We start from the raw sequence: 24,714 nt of genomic DNA on the forward strand, positions 1-24,714 counted from the left end.
TGATCTCCGGCTTAAAAGGGGATCGATTGGAGGGAAAATTAGGCAGCAGGGAAAACACAATCGGGTATAAATATTATCACTGTTTGTGTGTGTTTCTCTGTGTGTTTGCAAAATAAGGAAATTATGTTAAATGCTGTTTTTTTGAATGTGGGCTCAGACATTCTGGACATTCTAGTAACTCACCCAGCCCCAAATGAGGTATTATGTTTTCCTTTCCAAACGCTCTATCCCTCTCTTTCTCTCTCGTTGTGTCTCTCTTTTGTTGGCAGGCAAATGGTTGCTAATGTCTTTTCTGTCATATGAAGTTAAAAAGAAGAAAAAAAAAAAGAAAAGAAACCCCGAGATGAGGTTGTTAAACGAGAAGAAAGACATTATGGAATCGCAAATGATGTCGTTAAGATGCATCACTTTAGCGTCCGTTTGGGTGTTTCGGGGGGAGGGGGGAATGGGGATGGGAAGAGCCGGACAGGAGGAAAATGTGTACAGCTATTAGGAAGGATAGCTGGGAGTGATGTCATTTGAGCAGGCTTAAAGTTACGATGTTATGTTTTTTTTTACATTATTCGTATATTAAATGTTTAATAATTCCCTTCTTTCTCCATTTCCTTTCCAGGTAAGTGTCAATGGCCTTCGAAAATTTAATGAAACTTTGCAAGTACTCAACGACGGTTCCGTAAGTCTTAAAGCTTCACATTCTACTTGTAATTAAATGTATTTCCTTGCTAAAAGAAAAGAAAAAAACGGTTTCTCCCTTCTCTGTGTCTCCGATCGCACACAGCGTACGATCGGAAAAGCCTTTCCTCCGGTAGCAATAATTACATTTATTAGCGCGCAGACAAGAAACCGGTACCCCCGGTCCCTGCGCCCCCGGGGGCATTGCCACCTCACCCCCCCTCCCCCCTTGTCGTGTCGTGCGAATAAATAAACGCTCTCGGAATCGAAAATGAAATTAATAACAACAATCATCATTCCACCGAGTCACGCGGACGTGACGTTGAGATGGCCGAACAACGAACCAAAAAAAGAGGAAGCAATTCCACCATTGCTTTCTCTCTCTCTTTTACGCTCTCTCGGCTCACGGCGATTCGTCACGTGCTGCTGCTGCTGCTGCTGCTGCGTTACCGCGTGTCACACACACACAGCGCACAACGCACACGCAGCAAGGATCGCGCGCGCACATCCTGGGTGGGAAAACACCCCCCTTCCCCCATTCATCGAGTTGTTCTGCTGTGGTGCTGCAGTTGTAGCTGCAGCTTGCTCACGCTTTTCCGGTGTGCCAGCGAGGTGGAGGGTAGGTGGGAGGTGGTGGCGAATTAGAAGCGGCAGGAAGGGCATGGAGAGAACGGAGAAGGTGGGGAGAGATGTTCAAGAGAAAATCACCATCAATCTATCACGCGCACCAACGCGCCACCACTTCTTCGGCACGTCCTGGCGAGGGAAAATTCGTTTTTCCACGACACGTACACGTTGGGGAAGAGTGCGGGGTGGTGGTGGTGGTGTGTGGAAGGGAAACAGGGTGACGATTTAAACCTAAACACACTAGCACACAGACACGCATACACAGGAGCGCGGGAGCATTTGACGCGATATCCAAGTGTGCTGTGTGTTTTTTTAATCTTTCGAGCGCTCTCTCTCTCTCTCACACTCTCTCGCTCCATCTCGCTTGCTCGTGCAGTAGCATTAGACCGATTGCTCAAACACATCCTTGCTGACTTGTCTGGCCTTTGCTGGTGTACGATTTTGAAGGTGTGTATCCTTTTTCTTGTACGATGCACAGCCACGTCTCTCTGTGTGTGAGTGTTCAAAGTTTCCTTTATGTAAAAGTACACAGTACACACACACAAAAACACACACACTCCGCCAGAGACAGATGGCGAGTGGTGCATACACTGGGTGGCTACCCCCCACAGTATACACACACACTTATATCTCCTTCTTCTAATGCAGCAAACGAGAAACCACCGAAAAGTCGGGGTTTTTGAGGGAAAACTGGCCCTGGGCCGTGTCAGAAAGCGAGAGAGCAGGAGAGCTTGTTGTTCATATTTTCCGCGAACTCGCACTCTTCTACCGGTGTGTGTGTGTGTGATGGGGGTGGGTTTTCCACGAAAAGCAATTCATCTTCGGCAGCCGTTGGTCAAGTTTGTTGTTGGAGTAGAGGGTGAAACGAGGACGGGTTGCCTATATGACCATGCAGAAGCTATATTCGCATGATAGTATGTGTGTCTGTGTGTGTGTATGTAGAAGGATATATTTTCCTTCGACATTGAGGTTAGGGTGAGTTTATTTTGGGAGTCGGAGGAGGAGTAGTGGGAGGAAAATGCGTTTTTGTTTTCTTAACACACACACGCACACACACATTCACGACACTCACATTCGCCGGTTTTCTGAGCAAAATGCAATTATGCTCTATTTTTGGGGGGACCGCGAGGGGGAAGGTAAGGGAAGAAAATAGACGTTTTCCCAGTGGAAGGACGTTTTCCATTCCATCCGTCCGCCCCTATTTTCCCGCCCCCTTGCTGCTCGAACCACCACCCCGACAGTTTTGGCACTCACCGAATGTTTATTATTGGACATTCGGGGTGTGTGTGTGTGTGTATGTTGTGCGCTGCTGCTCTTCCGCGCGAGAAAAAGGAAAAACCCCGTCTAATCTATTCTTGTCCCCGCGCATACACAAAAGAAACACACACACACAGTCAGAGAAGAGCGAAAACCCTCCCGTGTGTGGTGTTTCTCCTGCTCACTCACTCACACACACAGGCACACACAAACGGCATGTTGTTTTTTTTGTTTTCTTGCTTCCCTTTCCTTCTCATTTATCTTGCCCTTGTGTGCCAGGGTGCAGTAATGGAAGGTGGGGGGTGGTGCTGGTGGAAAGCAATTATTATAGTGAATTGTTGGTTGCGGCGAGGGTTGGAGTGGAGGAGCGGGGGAATTAAATAGAAGGGAAAGGGAAGCCAAGGGACGCATGAAGGGGATGTTTTCAATTTATGTTGACCTCCCGTCTTGCCACCGTCTCCTTCTGCTGCTACACCCCAAGCAAGTCATTTCGTAGACCCACACACACACACACACACACATGAGCTGGTTTCGTAGAAGAAGAGAAAAAAAACGTCTGTTCTAGATGACGAACAATGCGACGAGTGCACCTGCTGTGAGGCTGTGTTGGTGGCGGATTGTGTACCAGTGGAGTGGAGGGCGCTTTGTAGGGGAGCGCGAGATGTGTGATGGACGTATTAGAATAACATTTGAGCCAAGGGAGCAGCAGCAGCGGGGGGGAAGAGACAGGGAAGAACTCAAAACAAACAGCTAAAACACCATTACCAACCAAGAGCAACGCGCGAGACACGAAGATTTCGAAGCAACGACGACGGCGGCCTGCAGCTTCACCACATTTGTTTGCACATGTGAGGGAATTTGGTCGAATGTTTGTGCAATAATCTCACAATCGGGATCGTTTTTTTTTCTAGTGCAACGCAAAAGGTTTGTTTTCATTTTTAAACTGAACCGTCTTTGCAACTGCCATTCAGCGCTACTCGGAGTGACACAGTTCGCTGCTGTCATGTAACTGTCAAATTGTGAGGCTTGTTTTAATTCCCAGCTTCTGCTTCAGAAAGTTCCCAAAGTGTTGCACATTTTAAAATGAAAATTCTAACACAAAAATTGCATCTTTCTTACGCAAAAAAAACGCAAGCCATGCTCTAACACACCGGCGTGTGACTCGGTGCATCGCCACAAACACGCGCGCGACCCCTGGCTGTGTGTGTGCGTGCGTGCGTGTAGCACACAGCAACCACAAGCGGAGCACATTTTAAGAGCAAAGCGATGCTCTCTTTCCCTCCAATCGCAACCGCCCAGTATATAAAACACACGCCGAGAGAGACAGAGAGAGAGTGAGCGACCACACACACACCCATAGAAACGATCGGAAAGGAAGTGGCTCATTCGCGCTCCCTCTCTCCCGGAGCCGTAATGTTTACATCATCATCTTCTCATCTGTCGGGCGCGCAAGACGGCGGCAGAGCAAGCGAACAGCACCCTCTTTTCTTAGGCGACCGTCTCGTTCTCTCGCTGTGGCGCTGTGGCTGTGTGTGAGTGAGCGCCCGGTTTCGCTTGCTCGCTCTTTGATGCTCTCACTCGCTCTCGCTCGGTTTCAGCCGGGGTGATTGTTTGAAGAAAAACGCGTTTAGAAGCCGCGCTCTGTGTGGGAAGGTGTGTGTGTGTGCTCCCGCGCTACCAGCACTCACGGTTGCCGGTGAGTGCCATTGTGTGTTTGTGGTGCGTTTGTACACCCACCAACCCGCCGCCGTCTGTGGACACCCTTTTGCCCCTTCCCCAGCACACAACTAAGCAACGAGCAAGGGGGCAGGGTTTGTGCCGCTGTGTGCGTGTTTTGAACGTCGCCATCCCGCTCACGCTTACGGTGCCGCATACGGCCGCTTGTTCTGTGTGTGTGTGTGGGTAAAAAAATGTTATCACACACCGATCGCCGTCGTCGTCGTCGTCGTGGTCGTGGTCGTGTGGTATTTCGCGTTCGGGCAAAGGAAGATATTCGGGGGGTTTTTGTGAACGCCAGCGCCTTCCCGCGAATCATTTGTTGAAGATTCTTGGAACCAAGTTGGCGCTTTTCCGCTGGGGGTTCGCCTTGCAACGCGAGTGCTCACACACAACAGACGCCGTTGGCCCGCGCGCAGGCAACACACACTTACCTGGAGAGACAGCCGACACAGGCGACAAGCCAAGGAGAGCAAAGGAGCGTGTTTCGCGTTTGCTACCAGAGACCGTGGGTTCGAAACCAACCGTGCACGTGTAAAAGGGTGCGTGTGTGTTTTTTTGGTTGTTTGGTTCGGGAGGAGCTGTGTACTTGGTGTGTTTTTTTCGGTCGTCCAGTCGCACAAAAAGCAAAACAAGACGCGCTCAAGCGAAAGTAAAGCATAATAGTAATCAGCCAGCAGCATCATCATCGGAAGAGCGTGTGTGCGCGCGCAAAAAGAAAAGGAAAATCAATCAACGATCCTGTGCGATCCTCACTCTGTGTGTGTGTTTGTGCATTTTATCAGCAAAAAAAGAAAAGGTTAAAAGTGCAGAGTGCATTGAAAGCGAATTTGGCAAAAAGAAATCAGTTGGTATCAAAAAAAAAGTCCTAGTTCTTGTGGTGTGTCACGTCAAGCATCATCCCCACTGCTGCCACTGTTCAATCGTTCATCAAAGTGTTCGTTGGTGACAAAAGTGAAAAGTGACAAAATCACTCTGCAAACACGTGCTTCTTTGACACCGAGCAGAAGACAAGATCCAACCACGTGTGCGTGTGTGGAAAACACTGTCCAGCGACTTCTTCTCGAGCTGAAGATCGTCCGCCAGAAGAGAGGCTGTTCGTGGGGAGGAGCTCAAATCGTCCGGAGTTGGAGTCCGATCGTCCGATCGTCGATCGTGTGAGTGAAAGTGAGTTTTGATCGAGCGATCAAATTTCTCCGTTTTTTCTCGATTCCCGATTGTGATTACCGTGTCCAGTTGTCCAGGGGGAGAGAAGAAAAAGGGCTTTTCCATCATCCTTGTGATCTTGTGTGATGCTTCTTTAGAGTGAAAGTGTGTGTTTGTGTGATTGTTCGTGGGTGATTGTGGCTAGGTTAAAACCTTCCTTTGGTGTTTGGTGCTTGGTCGGTGGAGAAGAGGTGCCTATAGTGCCGTCCCCGCTTGGCCCGCTTGAAGTGCTTTGGTTCGTCCTCCTCGTCCTCCCAGCAAGGTGCAGAAGTTCCTAAGGCTGTATGCGCCAAAAAATTGTTGGTGTGAAAGCATCTGCCGCCAATTTGTGGTCGTTCTGTGCGTTTGGAAGTTTGGAACGAATGAACGAAGACAAACGCCCCCGGCTCCAGTGCGTGTTGTGAATCGGTGACAGCATCAAGCGGAGAAAAGAAGCATCAAAGTGGATCGAGACGACTCTTGAAAGCACAGGAGTCCACCGCGCGTGCAGCAAACATTCCAGAGCAGGCACTGCTTTAAAAGGTGATTATACTAGAGAAGATCCTAAGAGAAAAAAACAACGGTTACCAGTATCCGAAATCTATTGCAATTGAGTGTCATCTACCGAAAGGCTCCTAGACTCTTACCACACATCTTGAGGTATGATGATGATGGGTACTACGAACCTATTGAGGGTGCTCGGTGACATCACGCACTCTCAGCGGGAGGGAGTTTCTCGCTTGCGGCGTTATCTTGAGGAGGTCTCCTTGCTTCCCAACCTCACAACGAGATCGAGTCCCGATGCAGGGGATAATCATGCCAGTGCGGGCAAGCAAACCAGCAAACCAGACGATAAAAGAAGAGCAATAGCAACGTTCACAATCGTTTGTTTATCGTTTGTAAACTCTACCCAATTCCAGAGCTCAAAAGGAAGGAAATGGCTGAGTATATCTTTGCTTAGGACGGGTCTTGGACGTCTAGGGAGTGTGTGTATGTACGATCTTATCATCTTCAGGGAACGATTGCCCCCCCTCGAATGCAGTCCTTTCTTTGCTTTGATGCATATAATTGTGTTTATTATGTGAACGACTGGTTGGTGCTGTAAAAGCCAGCCTTCAAGTGAGCTAAAGCGCCTAGAAATAGCTCTGCAAATCGCAGTCACCTTTTTTGCAATCATGTTTGCTTTTGGGACTGGCTGGAAGATAAGGATTTTATGGAAGGCAGATCTTCGGCAAAGATCTTCGTCATCCTGCACGCAGCTAGAAGGTGTAGAGTGTAAGCCTTCAGGGGCATCGGAGGTGAAATGATAGCTCAAGAGAGCACTGAGCAGACGATGAGATGACTCGTCTTTCCGTAGCTCAAATGGCAAGGATTAATAATTCTTTAAAACTTTTAAATTTCCCTAAGCAACTTAAACTACCAGTATAGCTGCAAAAAAACCTTGATTTTCTCCTTAAATTGGCACTGGCGAACGGGAAATGTATAGTTTTCTTCGCGTTCTGCACGGCTGTGTTGGCAGTTGCTTTCGCCGTATGGCCTGGCAAGGAAAAATATCGATTTATCGAACCACACGTACAAACACACACACACACACCAGAGTCTCGCGTTTACTCGGACTTGGCGAGGCAAAGGAACCTGTCCTCGATTCCACACACCATCTCTCCCTCCCTTCCCCCGCAGTTTGCTGAATTTGTTGGGAAAAATTGAGGGTGGAAAATCTGCCACCATTCGCTTAAGCGAGGGGAGAGGTCGTGTACACGGGGTACATGGAGGGAGAAGCACACATACAGCAAACTCTCTCCCCCCCGTGTGCTCTGGGGGTGGTGGTGTGTAGTGTAGGGCCAAGGGAGTACTATTTTCTTCCTGCAGGGAAAACCCGAAAGCAATTTACCTCACACTCTCCTTCACTTTTGCTTCCTTTCCGTGTGTGTGTGTGTGTGTGTGTGCTTGTTTCTTCTTGTTCGTCATTTCGTCTTGCTGTTCGTCATGGCTCTATTGCTGATAAAACATTTTTGCGCTGTGTTGCGGCAAAGGGAGGACATTCTGCACCTGTTTTTGCACCTCCCCGGATACAAAGCAGCCCGATTGTCGTGAAAGCATCTAAAATTTGCGCAACATACGGTGAAAAAAAAGTAGAATATAAAGAGAATAGCCGTCGTGTGGGTGGAGGTTAAGGTGAGATTTTAATTGAAAATCCCCCGCCGTCCACATTCCACGATAGCCCTCCCAAACCGATGGTAGGAGAGAATTTATAGTGCTGCACCCATTGTTTATGGGATTTTGTGTCCGGGTAGTTTCGCTTCTGTGCAATAAATTGCGATCGCACAGGAGCGTTCGTAGCTAATCTAAAACTAAAAATCACAACGAGGAAACAGAGGGCGCAACAAACGGTGAAGGCGAAGTGTGAGGTACGGTCCTGGTGTCCTGAATCCACCAAGCCCCATCGCGGCCGCTTGTGACAGGTTAAAACATTGCAATAAATTTTGGAAATTGTATCAAATCCATCACGCCGTCGAGGTGAACCAGGATTAGAGACTGGCGAACCCAAAAAAGAGGAGCACGGCTGGGCGAGAAGGCCACGGTTGAGCTGTAGTTTTGCGCCACCCTACAAAAGAGAATCTCCAATGATGGATGTCTCTCTCTCTCTCTCTCTCTCTGGCTGCTTATTTCGCAAGAAAGCAGCCTGTAATCGAGATTTTCTAGCCAACGGCAGGATGAGGAGAGGATGCGTTGGATTGCTTTCACCCACCGAAATTAGCATAATTTCATCTTCACCGGGGCATGATGAACTTCTTTGATGCTGTTTCGCTGCCAGGAGGAGGTGGTGTGTTAAATTGGATTTCTCCGGAAAAGCGAAGCCATCCCGGGATTTATTTATAGAACAGGATCGGGCGATCTGAGCTGGTGGTACGGGAAGAGAATTCATTAATCGGCATGCAAGGGTTAATCCAGTGACATGGTTCTTTCCTTCCCCCCCATTTAAGCGCGATCGCAAACGATCGGCCGCCACCAACCAACCTACCCTGAGCTCTAACCTTTGACCTTTGCGCCACTCCGCCATTGTGCCCTATATGACGACGGTTCCGTGTGTGTGTGTGTGTGGAGTGGCAAGTTTTTTGTTTTACAAAGTGTGTCGAATCGCGCGCACGGTTGTGGTGGTGGTGGTGCCTTCCGGGGCAGATGACCTTTCACACCCGCCCGGGCGAGAACGCATACTAAAAGGACCGAATTGTTCCGCGGGTTGCTTTTGTACTGTTCTCTCTCTCTCTCTCTCTCTCTCTCTCTCTCTCTCTCTCTCTCTTTCTGTGTCACTTTGCATGCTTTCCATATCGCCCTTTTGGCGCGCAAACGGCCCTCTGCTGCTGTAGCATAATATTCATTCTTTTTCCCCTCCCGCGTCCATCCTCCCACAGTCGGCAGTCGGCCACGCTGTTTTCGCCATTTTATTCGCCCGCTTTACATCGTCATCTTCCGCTTAACCTTCGCCGTGGTCATTGACAGTGACAGACCCGACCGTGCGGAACCATCCGGCCGTGGAATGACGATGATGACGATGATGATGATGATGATGGTACGGAATGGGCACGTTGGAAACGGGGCAAAACCAACCCGCACCGCAACTAACAACGAGAAGGAACTAATTTTTGTGCCTGTAAATGCACACGACGTTCATTAAGTTTAAAATGTGAACTTTCCGCCACCTTTTTTTTTTGTTTTTGCACACCCCAGTGTATCCGGCGCTCGAGACGCGGTCGCGTGAACTATCGGGGTTGACAGAATCATCTCTTGCTGTTGGTTATGCTTGCCAGTGCATAAAGTGATGGCATTAGGCAGCACACAACATTGTTGCAGAGCAACCATTACCATCTTCGCGCCTGCTCCAAACCAGGGGGGGGGGGGGGGGGGCCCTATTATTATTTCGTCACGCGCGCGCACACAGCTCCACTCCTTTTGCGCACACTTTTCTCCTTGTTGGCGTTTGTTTCTTGCGCTGTAGTAAAATATAAAATCCCCCCCCCCCCCCCTGCCATCTTCACGACTGGGAGTGATTTTTCTCACCTCGGTACGAACTCGTTAAACGCATTTGCGCGAGACGTGAAATCGTGTGTGTGTGTGTGTGTGTGTGGTGGACGCGGAGACACGATGTGCATGTTGCGTTTTGTGATTAGCGGCTTTCGCAATCCGCCCGTTCGGATGCAATCACGATGGTGAAATATAAAATGTGAATTATTGTGCAATAATAAATAATTGAGCGCAACGAAATTATTGGCAGAGGCACAATGATTAATGTGAAAACAAAATTGCAACATTGTGCTTGTTTTTTTTTTTTTGGTGTTCTTTGCTTAGCAAAATGGCAAAATGTGTCTAAAACAAACTGCCGTCTCTGGGCAGAAGGTACAATAATTACCCACAGCTGCAGCTGTGTCTTCCAGTTTTTATTGAATCAATTGTGCAAATAACGCTTCGACGATCGTCCTCTTCTTTTTACAAGAAAAACGACAACAAAGACAGTTGTTTGAAGCAGCTGTGAATGGTGATTGATAATTGAAAAAACAAACCTTGCTTCAATGGGATTTATTATTAAACAAACGACCTCAAAAAACACACACTAACAATGTTATCATAAACTCACATTTTACACACATGAATTGTAAATTATTATGCCTTCAACAAAAAGGCGTTTCACACTATAATTCTGTATTTAATTTTCAGAGTTGAACCCAAAAAAAGAACACACAAAAAATACTCTAACCTTCACCTCATTTATCAGATATGCGAGCTGTGTGTGTTTGCGTGTGTGTGTGTGTTTGCTCTTTGGCCGCGCTTGGAACGCGTTTGTTTCCGTAATGATAACGCCAATGCTTAGGAGGGCAGGCCGCGTGGTGCAGGAGGTGAAGAGCGAGAGTTCCTTCGCCGCCTTTCTTGTTTAATATATGCCACCACCAAAGGCGGCACACGTTTTTTTAGTTTTTTTATACGAAAGTGTGTCCGTTGTCCTATCCAGAGCGGAAGAAGCATATCAGCATACCCAACAGCAGCTCTCCTCCTCCTCCTCCACCGACACCGAAAGGCATGTGCTAAATTCTGAGGCCCACATTTCGCTTATCGCGGCAGCAAGCGAGCGCTTTCTTCTCGAGCAAATATTGCTACAAGTGTGTGCGTTTGTGGATAGGCGGAGTATGCTAAAAGTCTTTCGTCTAATCCCACTTTCCTTTGAGAGAGTGAGAGAGAGAGTGGGAGAAAGAGAGAGCGGACACTTCCGTCTGGAGTTTGCTCGTGTTGTTGACAATCCACCCGAGTGGAAATGAGCAGTGTGTGCAATGCCCTTTGCACAGTTTCTTCCCCGGTGGTCGTCCCACAAGACACGCGGGGACGGCTTGTGCTTGGAAACCGATAAAAGTGCAACACAAAAGTGCAACGGTTTGTGTGTTGTGGTTTTGTGTTTATTGCACCCCGTTCCGTACCCGCAATGAAAACACAAACTAGCGCGCGCATAAAATAAGCTTTGGCCGGCGGCATGGTCTCTGACGCGTATATCCGCGAGTGAGTGCGCATGCGGGTTCTGTTTTTTTGTATTGCAAAAAAAAGAAACGTTTAACGCAAAATGGGCAACCCAAGGAGGTGAGGTGGTGCGGTTACGGGAGCTCTGCGCATGCGATCCAGCTTTCCGCACCGCGCGCCAGCACAGGAGACACAGGCCGCGAATTGTGCGCAAAGTCTGACCAAGATAAATCTCACTTAACGCAGCGCGCGCGTGTGTGTGTGGCTGTGTGTTTCCTTTAATTTTAATCCCCAGCTCAGGGAGGGTGGGTGGTGGGTACAAAACCCTCCCTCACACAAAGCCAGAATCGCATCTCACCACAGAACTCACAGCCTCCCAGCATCTCCCGCAGCATCGCCGCGGAGCTGCCACACGGAGCAGAAGGGTTGTTGTATCGAAATGACCTTCACCGGGCGCTAGGCAGCCATCGTCGTCGGCCTGCGATCGCTTGCTCTGCTTGCCGCCTGTAGCCGGGTGAGATGTAAGACCCGACGCCCTTCACCCCTCCGAACACACATCAACACAATCTCTCTCACACAGACAAACGCTCTTTTGCTCTCTCTCTCCCCGGGGCAACCGCTTGCTGTGGCAAAAGTGAGTGTAAAAATAACAACAAAGCGCGGGCGCACGATCGCGCGCAAAAAAAAAGGGAAGGCCCCGACAACCGCAAAACAAACAAAAACAATCAACTTCAATCACTCAAATGTGTTGTGTTCCACTCGCAACACACCCCGCACATCCTTTCCCACGCGTGACAGAGGGGGCACCCTTCCTCTATCGTGTCGTGATCGGCGACGGGTGTGTGTTGTGTTTACGATGGGAATGATATTTTCGGTATCAATTCTTCCTCATCTCCGGCTCACTAAGCCTCACTCTCGCGATCGAATTGTTGCTAAAGTTCAAAAGCGACAAAAAAAAACACTCCAAAACACTTATCACTAACGACGGAGTTTTGCTCACTGAGTGGCGCACTTCACGGCTCACTAGACGGCGGCGCTGAGCATGCGAACGCTCGTTCTCACTCAGCCCTTTAGCGAAATGATGTTCAACACACCAACACCTCCTGAGCTGTTGCAAAATCGCGAAACGCGAATTTGTTTTCAGCAAACTTCTTCTTCCTCTTATTTTTCTTCTTTTTATCACTTTGTTACACGCTTTAGCTCGTTGCTGTTAAGTACAAAATTCTGTCCGAAAGGTCCGGCTCTCTTGATGATGATGGCAAGAACGCCGCGGACCTGCGGGGAGGCGCACTGTGGTGCGCGCGCGCCACAGCGTTGGATTTGGCCTTGAAGAACTCGTTGGCTTGCTGCTGCTGCCTCCGCGCCCATCGCCCCCCCCCCCCCCAGTCATGCTCTTTCCTTTCCGCCAACCTTCGCTTGCCGCCGGGCTCGTTTCGTATCCGGAGCACGATTTCCGGGTCGCGAAATTGAAAGTAATGTCGGTATCTCGCTCTCGATTGGATAATCGCCGCGAACGTTTAACCCGTTTTCCGCACCCCGCCGGCCGCCCCCCGCACTAATTAGTGAATTGTGTTTCTCATTCTGTGCTGTGCCCTCACCATAACCAATCGATTATGACTCGTCGTCGTTGCAAAACGGGCCCAAAAACTAACGCGAAAGGGTTCAAGGACACGGGGCGAGCGTTTGGCACATGGAAACACAAACACACACACACACCGTGTACCTTTTGGCACAGTTCCAAGGCTTTTTTAATGTACAACGATACAGCAGACATGCTGATTGGGAAAAACTTACAATCTAAATGGTGTTTATTGTTTCGTTTTGTAACCAGACCTTGGGTCGCCTTTTAATCGCCCCAAAAACTGTTGTAAGCAGCAAAACTGTTCTGTCTGGTGGGCACAACCATCGTGTGGCCTATAAAAGCAAAAGTGAAGTTGCCAATTTAATAAGCACCGGAGACGACCAGATCCAAGAGTCTGTGATAATAATGAGTCGGATGGTTCTGGAGCTCGGAGGCGTGCTTTTCACGCCGCCTTTAATTAATTCCTCCGAAATATGTGATGCAGGAAGGAGGATGAGGAAGAGCATAAACATAACAACACAAGTATGGGTGAGGCAAGCCAGCAATGTGCGTGTGTGTGTGTACTACGTGCGTTTGTATGAGATCGCGAACGATCTAGAAACAAACACAAAAATTGGAGCAAGAATCGAGCCAGAAGAAACGAAGAGAGCAACCGAAAACTGTCAAAGACCGGAAGCTGATATGGAAACAAAATAGGGAATGAGGGACATTACAGAGCGTGTTTTGATAAATGCTTCCCAAAACGAAACAATAGCGCAGTACGAAGGCAGAAGCCAGCGTTAGTAGGCCGGGGCCTAACTAATGGTTAAGTTTTGTGTTTTGTTTGTAAAGTAGCATATTTAGCAGTGAAGGAGGGAGGAAGCACTGGCAACTGGGGAGGAAGAGAGATACACATTTCAATGCGATTTGAATGGCCATAAATTTGACCATTGTGCGTTTAATGGATGTTTTATGTAGCTCATGTTTTTTTTTCATGGGGTGGACACATTATACTTATGTCGCTCTATGGCCGAGAACGCACACACACACGCACAGGAAGCACACCAAAAACCCACCTCAAATGAGCAGCATCCGTTCCGAGACCGAGCGCGCGCGCGCACACAACATTGCTGCTGGTGGGTTTTCGGGACAGTTTTATGAGCCACGGCAAACATTTGTGGAAACATTGAACCAGCAGCTCCTAGTGGTCGTGATCGTTTGCGTTTCTTATGGGGAATACATTTTAATACAAGTTTTGCGTCTGCGTCCGAAAAAATATATATTAATTGGTGCAAACTGTTCATGTGCGCATGTTGAAGTCGCGTGGTCCTTTTGTGTGGTTTTATTCTTTTCGAAATAAGCCCCATTTTTATGAGCTTCCGTCGCTAAACTCGCTGGGGGGGGTGCCCTTGGAAACAGGGACATTCGGCATTAAGCCTTGCCCCAGCCGCCAGCTTTGCCTGGGCGACACGAAAGTTTGTTGGGGTTGTTTCTTATTTGCCTTGTTGTGCTATTTCGTTAATTAGGAGGGCCTGTTTTGAGCGCTGGAAGTGCTCAGTGTTTCTTGGAATGAAGCTAAGAATGATGAGTTGTAGTTCCTGGAATTTGGTGACATTCTAATCACACTTAATGAGAAGAGACATAAACTACAACTAAAAAAATGCTTGCAAATGCTGTCTTTGCTTAGCTGTGGCTGAGTTTGTTTTCCTCAACCTCTGGTGGTCCTCTCCCCATTATAGTTCATAAAACTCAACAAAATCCGTTGAAAACATATGGATGCATCGACCGACCGCACAGGCAAATGCAAACAAATGAAAACGATCCAGAACACCAAGATATGGCATAAATATTTACCATTTCAGCTTGTGATGTGTGGGGATTTGGTTTTGAGCGACGCCCGGCGATATCTTCTCGTTTGGCAACGACGATCGTCAATGCATCCTTTCGCTACGCGAGATCGTAATTTACACCAGACTGCGCACAATTATTGCCGATTTGCCCCGTTGATTTATGCGTTTTGTTTGTATACACACAATGCTTTGCTTTAATTTGCAATATTTTTACGCTTTTACTGCGGAAAGCCAACGATTCCATTCGGCAGTAAACGGTGCAGCTGCGCATGCACATTATGAATGAAACGATCAGCTTTTTTGTTTCTCTCTTTCTCGGGAGATAAAAACGTCCCGCACCGCTAACTTATTGTCATTGGGGCACAGCCACAAAGGGACAAGTCGTTTGGCTTTCCAAACTCTCCTCCATAACTCCTCGCCGAAGGGAGAACGGTGGCTGGGAGGTTACAAGGGGGTTCAAACGCGCGCGCACAAGGGTGGTGGAGGATTAAAATGGAGGACATTGTCTTGCGCCGCGCGCGCACTCGGACGGAGGGAGTAGTGGTGCGGCAACAAGAGAGCCAGCGAAGGGTTTTTATGGTGGTGCCCCTGGCTCAAAAAAGGAAAATGTGCGGGTGGTCAACAAGAACCGATCGAGCTGCTGGAGAGCATCGCAAGCGGCGGGTGGCTGGGAAATAATGCACTCTCTGCGTCTGCGTCTGTGTGTGTGTGTGTGTGTGTGTGTGTGTGTGTGTGTGTGTGTTTGTAATGCAACGGCGGCAACTGGCGACGGAGATCTCGCTCGGTTGCATCGCGCCGCGGTGTAGACAAAACGAATAAAAACAAAAAGAGCAGCAAAGTAAAAGAAGTAGAGAGGGAAAATAAATATACTGAGGAAGAGAGAGAGAGAAAACACGGAGAAGAAAGAACCAAAGAAACAATAAGAAGATAACGAACGCAATAAAGCATCTTGGGAAAAAGGATAGCAAATGCAGCAGCAACAGCAGCAAACAAGCCAACCGAAGGGATAAACGAACAAAACAAAAACGGAAAGAAGAAAACGCTTCAAGAAGAAGCTCAAGAACGGGTTAAAGAACAGAACCAAGAAAAAGGAACATAAAAAAACGAAGGAGTTAAGCAGAAAAGAAGGGCAAACGAGAAGAGTAAACGGCGGCGACGGCGAAGAAGGAAGAAACAACAACACGCGGATGAAAACAAGAACAGAATAATGCGCGAGAAGAAGGATTTTTCTTACCGGAATGGATGCTGCGTGGTGGGCTGAGCTGGAGGAGGGGGTTTGGAGTGGGGGAAGGGGTTGAAAGGGGGAGGCAGCAAAACTGGTTTTCGAGCCCTGGGTTGATGTAGTTCTTTCGGGGGATTCTTGCTTTAAGACTGTGTTTTTTTTGCTCCTTTTCCTCCTCCTCCTCCGTTTTGGCTTCCAACCTTCTCCCTCCCCCACCCCTCTCTCTCTCTCTGCTGTGTTGTGTTGTAATTTACCTATTCTTCTCTTCCTTTTCGGGTTCGCCGTTTTCGTCTTTCGCCCGTGGTCCATGTCTCGCGGGGGATGCTCATTTTTTTTCTCCCCCCTGCTCCCCCTGCTCTCCCTCTTCTCTTCTTTGTGTTCCCCTCTCCTGGTTTCGTGGTTTGGTTCGTTCCTCGTTCGTACACGTTAGCGCGTTCTTTGCGTGTTTATGGCCGTTTTCTTATTGCTGCGCGCGCAAAGACGTTGTTATTTTGTTAGTTAGCTTTTTTTTGCCCGTTTTTTTACACATCCATAGGCGTGTGTGTGTATGTGTAGTTTTCTCTTTATCTGTTGTTTCGTCGCCGCTCCCACATTCCTGTCGGATGGAGGAAGGCTTGTGCAGTTTCCTCAGCTTCCCGCGCAACCAACATGCGAACTATACGGGGCCCCAATCCTTGAGAAATTCCAACAAGTCGTGCATTTTTAGATGGGAAATAATTCTCACAGCCATACACACACACATCCTTGGACATCCTCAAAGCCGCCACCCGCGACGATTGGTATTTGGCGCGATTTTTTTTGGGGGGAGCTAAATGTTCAAACTTTTCAAAGTTCAAAGAAGCGCACACGGAAGCGTTTAGGAGTCCACGCACGGAAGCGACACACTCGCAAAGAGGAGGAGGCCTTCTCAAACGATCACCCACCCGCTGCACGCAAAGGCACGAAATCACCTTTGAACTGTGGTTGCATAAAACAACCCTCCTCCCTCCCCCGATGCGAAGGCTTCCCCAACACTCTACCTATGGGAAGGTGCGGCCATTTGATGGCTTAATTAGCGGCATCGGCTTTGAGACTGGCAGCAGCAGCAGCATAAAGCATGGACTCGGTGGTGATTTAGTGTCCAGTGGGCTTGCGTTTGACGTTTTATTACCTGCCACAGTAGGAGGACGGAGGATCGTCCCAAAAGCCCTCTGACCCGGGCGAGAAGAGAGAGATAGTCAGTCTTCAGGCACAACGTGTAACGATCACGCTGTGTGTTTTTGTTTCTCATACCGGTCCACCGTGTACACCCTTAATGAAGATGGTCAGCGATCGATCGTGCAGGACGATCTTCTGTGACGCGTCGGAGATAAATCTTCCGCTCAAGACAGTCGTAGAAGGAGAGAGAAGAAGAAGCAGCCAAAGGGGGTAGTGCTCCCCAAAACCTGAATCTGTAAAAGTCATAAATATTTAAAAGCAGCAACTCTCACGCACACCAGCTCTCTTTAGAGTGTCATAAAAAGTTCATTCTCTTCCCAGTCCCCTTCCCAACAGCAACTTCTAAGCCACTTTCGATCGGTCACGGGGCCTAATCAAGGAAAGGGAAGAGGAGCGCCGGGGGAGTATGGTGGTGGTGGTGGGTGGCATATGAATTCCAATCATTTCGCGATTTCGTCGCGGTTGTTCGCGGATGTGGAATTTAATTTAATTTGCTTCCCCCACCTCCCCGCTGTGTGTCCCACTGAGACCTCTCAACTCGTTCCCTCATTTTGTCTGAGAACTGACAGTGCAAAACATGCAAAAAAAAACAAGCGACGGCGAGAGTGTTGCTTTTTGTGGCTTTTATGTGTCTCTCTCTCTCTCTCTGTTTTGTTGTTTTAAAAATTCATAAATCCCGATTTTAGCATAGCCTGCTGCTGCTGCTGCTGCTGCTGCTATCACGGCGAAATGGATGGGGGTTTCTTTTCTGTCCCGCTGCTTTTCCCGCTCAGCTGGCAGGCACGCGCGCGCACTCACGCCGCGGCACTGCTGGTGAGTCAGTTTGGCGTGGCGTGGAGTTATTTTAATAATGTGTGAATTTTGAAGCATTTTTTGTGTGTACTGCTGCTGCTGTTGTTGTGGTTGGAAGGGGTCGTGTTTTATGCTTTCCGGCGGTACGGAGGTTCCCCCGTCTAAGGGGTGGTGTATGTGCGCTAGACAACAACGGTCGAGAGATCTGCTCATTTATCATCGTACTGTCGTCCGTGGTCGTAGTTGCCTTTTTACCACCCCGTCCTGCACGTGCAACTTCCCCCCCCCCCCCCAACTTGTATGTGTGTGTATGTGCACTGCCCCTTTCTTTTCACAGTACACATAAGGGGAAAGTCATTCGTTAAGGTTTTATTCAGCTTCGTTTTTGTTGCTGTTTTTGTAGCTATTCCGTCTACCTTTTCTACTTAGACTTGTTCGTCTTCCTCTTCCATTACGCTCATGGTTACGTGCCACCTTTTTTTTGTTGTTGCTATATTTTTCCAATGGTGGATTATGAAGCCTTTTTGTTGTGTTCGTCCTCACCATCATCATCATCGTCATCAGCAGTATTGTAATCATTTCCATCATTATTATCATCATCAGCGATGGATGATTACTCTCTTGGCCGGTGCCATTGTAGCACATCTTTCTCTTGTCTTCTTATTAGCGGTGGTTCATTATTAAGCAATAATGAGTCGCAGAATGGCAACACACACACACACACATCAATGGGACCAATCAGTGGAGCGAAATCATGTTCCCTCATGAGCATTAAACAAAAGAGGCACGAAGATGTAGGTAAAAAAAGGCACTCCAATGGCTGTAAAACTAGGAAGAATGGTGGCAGTTCGAGCAGTTTTTGACAGCCGGTCGTCAGCAAGCGTCGAGCTGTCAAAAACTGCATGAATTAGGAGACGGCATCTACTAATGCAATGACAGCAAAGTGACAGCTTTGGTGCTTAATTGGCAGGTTTGTTGGGAAAGAAGCCGGTTTGTGCGCATGATAGAATGATCGCAAACTAGCTATTGAACATTCTCTTTTGTACACACAGCAAATGCTGGATTGTGATCATCAAATCGACTGCATTTCCATCGCTCTTGCAGGACAAAATTTGCCATTCAAAGACGTTGCGTTTTTGCCCATGTTTTGCTTCCCAGGCTTAAGAGAGAGAGAGAATGGTTTGTCTCGCGTGTGTTCGTGTCAAACACTTTCCGCGCCAGGGTTTTGCACCACAGCCAGAGCGACACACAATCTGCTGCGTGCCCTGCTGCTGCTGCCGTGCTGCTGTGTTTCGTGTTCTATTTTAATCTTTCTAACCAAAACATGCCCTCCATCCGCCGTCCGCTGCTCTATTTTACCATCTTCAGCTCGCAGCGCTTGTCTTCGGGGGGTTCTTTTTTTGTTGTTGCTCCTGCAAGCCAACGTTACTGCCTTCAAGCAGCAATTTCTTCCCCCAGACTAGAGAAGTGTGTGTGTGTGTGGGTTTTGCATTTTTGTGCTGCAAAATTGTGCAGCTGCTGTCTGGGCGTTAAATTTCGGGAAGGCAGAGCAGAGTGAGAGAGAGAGAGAGCTTAAAATAATTATAATCATAACAACTAGCCATCAGAGTGTGTGTTTCGGGTTGGTTGGGGCGACGGATTGCTGGGCACACAGGTTTTGGCGTAATATTTGTTCAGGTGCAACGAATCGGAGCATGTAGAGTAGGGGGTTGGTAGTGATGCTCTTCAGTGTGTTTATTTTTACAGGGCATAGGGCTGTGTTCTCGCTGCAACCGCAAAATATTGCATCGTAATTTAGAGTTGCGCCTCAATATGCAGTTCGGTCACTCGTGGAAAGCAGCGATTTTTTGGGTGCAGTTTTGAGAGAAATCACAAAGTTTTAAATCACTTCCCCCCTTCCGCCTTTCTGTAATGCCTTGAAGGGAGGACAGACACATACACACAAACCGCCGCGCTAGGCAAATGATTCACAGATGGGTGAGTAACGCGCGGTGGCGTAACGCAATTTAGAGAAATGACAACTTTTCCCATTATTCACAAGTTTGCTTGCTTGCGTTCAATTAGGGGATGTTTTGTGTGAGTTTTCCTTCGCTTGGGGCTGCTTTTTTCTCAAACCGTAATTGCCTCAACCACTGCACACAATGACGGAAGCCCCTGGGCCTGTGGGTAATTGACCGTGACTCCCCACCCTTGCGCGCTTTCAGGAAATCGTTCTGTTTGCGGTAGCGAGAATGTTGAATTTATGGTCGTTTTCATTTTTTTTAAATAAAATATTGATGTAAATTCCTTTAGGTTCATGCAAAACAGTAGCAACACTCTTCTTCTGCTCGTCCTTTGTTGTATACACGCACTGCTAATTATTGGCATATTGCATCAATTCAGCAGTAACTCAATTAACAACGGCCCCGTCAATGACAGCAATCCCGGCGCAATCAGGAAGCGGCGAACTGGTGAAGTGTCATTGGACGATGGAATGGCAAAGGGGGGGGGGGCAGCAACAAGTGTAAAAATGCACGTTGCACAAACAAATAAACGTTATTGTCCCACTTCTCTCGCGGACGGTTTCTTGTGTTTGCAGCAGCAAGACGGAGTGCTTTACCTTATAATTTGTACCCGTATAAGGCTCACGTTTCTTCCTCACCTCACTCCTGTGATTGCAATGGTTCAATTCAAACTGCAAGCTGCAGCTACTGCATTCTATGTACATCTCTGTCTCACTAACAGAGAATAAAGCAAGAATGCATCGCTAGCAATATTAAGAAGAGCCAAAATGAAGCAGACAATCAAAAAGACACACAACTCTGGCAGACAGTCGGGAGCAGAAGAAAATCATTAATTTAAATTTTCGAAAAAAGACGACAAAAAACACAAGAGGAATCATTCGTGTCTGTGTGTGTCTTGAACCGGACGAATTCGGTTTCGCTTTCGTGCGCGGAATTTGTCCACCTTTTTTTTGTTCGGAGACGCATAATCATCTCTTCCCCTCTCCGAAGCCTTCTCTTCCAAATGTCGTCTCCTCTGCTGTGTGTCTCTGTGTCCACTGTCGACTGTGAGTCGCTTTTATTCTTGTCGCCGTCGTCTTCGAGCTGTGTTTCTTCCACCGTGTGCCATTAATTTAGATCTTGCTCGATTTCTTGTGTCTTTGGGCCCCTCGTGGTGGGGCAGGCGAAGATCGAGATAGCGAAAAATTTAATTATGTTAAATAAAACATAAAAATGATAATAACTCTCCCGCCGCTTGGCAGTGGTGCTGCGAGCCAGGGGACTTTCGGGGGGATTGTTTTTTGGCAAGATGCCCAGAAATGGAGCGGAAGAGAGATGTGTTCAGAAATAGGAATCAGAAAACATTGGGAAAATCCCAGAACAATAACACTATCGTGAATTTGCAAACGAAAAAAGGGAAGCACAAAAACGTAGAATAGTAAAGAAGAGAGAAGTTTATCGTAAGTACTACAAGTGAGTGGTCGTTTAATCGAAAAAAAAACGTGCCTTGTCCAACCCATAAAACCCACCAAAAAACGCAATCGCCAAAAGAAGATTTGTGCTACAGCGTCTTGAGTATGTGTAAGCGCAAAATGCAACAGAAAACAAAAACATCAAGAAATGAAGATAAATTTAAAATGATAAAAATGGTACAGAAGAAAAGCAAAACAAGTACACAAACTACCAAAGAATACAGAGAAGAAGAAGAAGAACCCCATTAAATGTGTTTAACAATTGCGATCGATTTTTGTAGTTGTGTGGTGTGTGTGGTGTGTGTGGTTACAGGCCCCGAAAATGGCTTATGCGCGCGCACACATACATTAACATTATTGTCCACCCACTTCTCTGTCCTGGCAGAAAATGAAAATGTATTCTCAATGAATTGAAGCACAGTGCTGAAGCTGAACATCACAAAACCAACAAAAAAACCGGGAAGAAAACAGCTAAGAAAATGAACGTGTCCAGGACACACAATGCGCGATAAGGCCAAAAGGGGGCAAACGGGGTGGGGAATGGTAGAGAGCGCAAGGAAGCGCTTGCGATTTCGTGACGATAATAAATGTCTGGGCTGTGTGGAATAAATTGCTGTGTGCTTGTGTGTACGTGTGTGACGAAAATGAGAAAAAAGCGAAAAAAGCGAAAAAAGGAAAAAAAAAACACAATAACGAAAGTTACGAAACGAAAAGGATTTGATAAGAAAATCAGTAATTTCGTAAACGAAGAAGAAAAAGAAGCAAAAGAAAAGACGTACAAAAAAGAATAAGAAACAACGCACAATGAAGCAAAGGGAAGAAGCGAAGCAAAAAAAGGAGGAGTAAAAATTAAAGGATAACAAAAGTGCACAACAACAACAACAAGAGCAGAAGATGGGAAGAAGTAAAGAAAATTGTGTTTCTGATGAAGTTTTTTTTGTTTCCCCCCTTATAGTTCGTTCGGAATGTTTTCGTTCGGAGAAGAATCGTTAATCGAATCACATTTTGGGGGGGGGGAAAATGGGAAGAAGAAAAGGGAGAAAACGGGGCAATCGATTGGCGGTGGCCGCCACCTCCCCAATCCCACCAGTGTGGAGAAGAGAGACTGTTGGGGGGAGATGGGGTTAGAAGAGCGAAGAAAAATGTGAGAATTTATTGATATATTTTCAAACTCCGAATAGTGTGGAAGTGTGGTGATGAAGGTGGTCCGTACCATCCGTACACGCCGCGGGGACAGGAACACAGGGGTATTTGCAGCACGGAAAAGGTATTTGTGATTGATATGTGCGTGAGTGTGTGTGTGTGTGTGTGAGTATATTCTTACACTCTTTTAATGATAATGCTAGCGTCTCACCAGTTCACTCATAAAGCCATCAACAGCAGCATGGGTTGTTTCTCGCAATTTCCCCCTTTTTTTAAGAGCATTTTCGAGTGACAATTTTCCCTTTTTTCGTAATGTAAAAGAGTGTCATTTTACCTTCGCCGAAGGTATCTACCACACAAGCCACACAAATATAGTTGATATGAAGCAGACAGGAAGGCAGGAAGGAAGAGCCATGGAGATGGAGCGGATGGATTATGATTTATATGCTTTAATCAAAATGATTTATGCTACTTCAAGCCATTCACTCACACACCCACAGACGCACACACACATACACACATGAAAAGGAAAGTGTTGAATAGCGCGCCATCTCCGGTGTACGGAAGGGACGAAAGAAAGAAGGGGGAAGCAAGTGAGCAAAAGAAGCGAGCGGAAAGTTAAATATGAGGCGGCGGAGGAAAATTTATTACCAAATTTATTAGTATATTTTACTCCTCCGCCCTCTCTCTCTCCATCCCTCTTTTCCGGAGGTCGGAGTTTGGGGTGGTTGAGAAAAGACTTACCTGTGGGCCGTGCATAATAGCCATGGTGGTGTGGTGTGTGTTAGAAGAACGGCGCGCACAAGACAGCGGGGAGAAGAAAATGACCCGCCATAAGAAAATATCTTTTATAATGGTCCATTCCTGCTGCTGGTTCTTCTTCTTCTCACTGCTCTGGCAAAGGAGAAGACGTTGCGATCGTTTTGATGGATTCCTTCGCGGCCGATATGCGCGCCGCCGTCTCGAAAAAAGGAGAAGGAGGCAAGAATGCTCCTCGATGATAGAGTGTACGTGTGTAATTTATTACCTTAAAAGAGAGAAGGAATGAAAATTATTAGAAAAAAGCTGGCTTTTTTGCACACACACACACACACACACACGCCATAGTTTTTCATTAGCAATGGTCCGACCATTTATGCAAATAGTTGTAATGTATGTTGTGCAATCTTATCTATTTGCTTAAATTGACGCAGAAGAATGGTGCAACCTCCCCTCGTGAAAGCATATCACCTCCCACTGCCTCTCCGTACTCGGAATGCTCTGCGACCCCGGGCTGGTCTGGTCGGTCGGTGTGGTGAAGGAATTTATTTTCACAATTAAATTTTATTATCACCTCAAGAAGCGATGCGGAAGAAAGGGTCACCCGCCGTAAGTGCCACTTACGGCCCCATCATTCGGTAGTGTGTGTGACTGTTTATGTGTTTCTTCTCCTGCGTAAATGGGAGGGTTTTTTTTTCTTTTAACGTGTCCTCAAAGAGTAGTTCGGGCAAATAGAGTTAGTTGTGCTGTTTTTTGTTCCCATGTCACACTTGGATTTCTTGGAATTTATCCTCCTGTTTCTAATCACTTTGGCCCCACAACTCTGCAACAAACTTTACCTAAGAAGGTGACGGCTGGAGATGGTTTGCTCCTCTCTCTCTCTCTGTCTCTATTGTCTTGCCTCTATTTTTATGTGTGTGTTCGCTCGATTCGTTTCCTTTAACTGTGGCCACTGTCCGCCTAATGATTGGCCGTTTTATTGTTATTTCTCGACTCTCCCCTCCCCCCCCCCCCCCCCCCGCTCCTTCCCTTCCACATTGACACATCGAGCTGCAATAAAATCGACGTTTTGACGATGTTGGATCCTTTAGTAGCTTCCTTTTGCTTTAATTGTTTAATTACGCTAACCGTTTGGTGCTGCTGCTGCTGCTGCTGCTACCGGTGTGTGCGGAGAGCGTTTCTTTTCCGTCTTCTCTCGACGGAAGCATTTTTAGTCGTTCTTGGGAATGGGTTATAAAATGGAGTTTTTTCTCGACTATTCATCGTCATTAGTTAGCTGTTTATTGCTTTACGAGGGAGAGAGAGAGAACAGATTTAGCAAGTAGTCAAAAAACATAGACACAACGCAACTAGCTTTTGATTTAGCAAATTAATGTTAAATGAATGAAACGGCGCGCAAAACTCCCCGGATGCATTCTAAGCATGGTGCCAATGTCATTAATGAACCATTTTCTCACACAGCAACTTTTCGCACCGCCCAAGCAATTTAAACCTTCTTAATTCCTTGAAGCGAGCAGATCCTTTTGCGCCGGCATGATTAGACCATTAAACATGCAAGGAAGCAGTGCGAGGGCGGCGAAAAACTCCTCCGAAGTATTTGATACCACCACCACCAGTCAGTCAAAGCCGTTTAACGAGCAAGGCGTGTGAAAATCAAAACACACACACCCACACTTCCAAAAGCTCCCAATGCTCCAGGGATAAACGTCCTTCCCCTCTTTTCCTTCGCTGTGGAACGCGAGACGTGTACCGAAGAGAGAGAGACCGTTTCCGTTAA

At 47.3% G+C, this 24,714-nt stretch overlaps 1 protein-coding gene across 6 annotated transcripts in view; it reads left to right on the plus strand.

The window, feature by feature from the left end:
* The window catches only part of LOC5667160 (methylcytosine dioxygenase TET), a 163,342-nt gene that overhangs the window by 104,341 nt on the left and 34,287 nt on the right, over positions 1 to 24,714 (plus strand). The window lies entirely within an intron of this gene.

Source organism: Anopheles gambiae, chromosome 2, assembly GCF_943734735.2.
Source record: "Anopheles gambiae chromosome 2, idAnoGambNW_F1_1, whole genome shotgun sequence".
Classification (NCBI taxonomy): domain Eukaryota; kingdom Metazoa; phylum Arthropoda; class Insecta; order Diptera; family Culicidae; genus Anopheles; species Anopheles gambiae.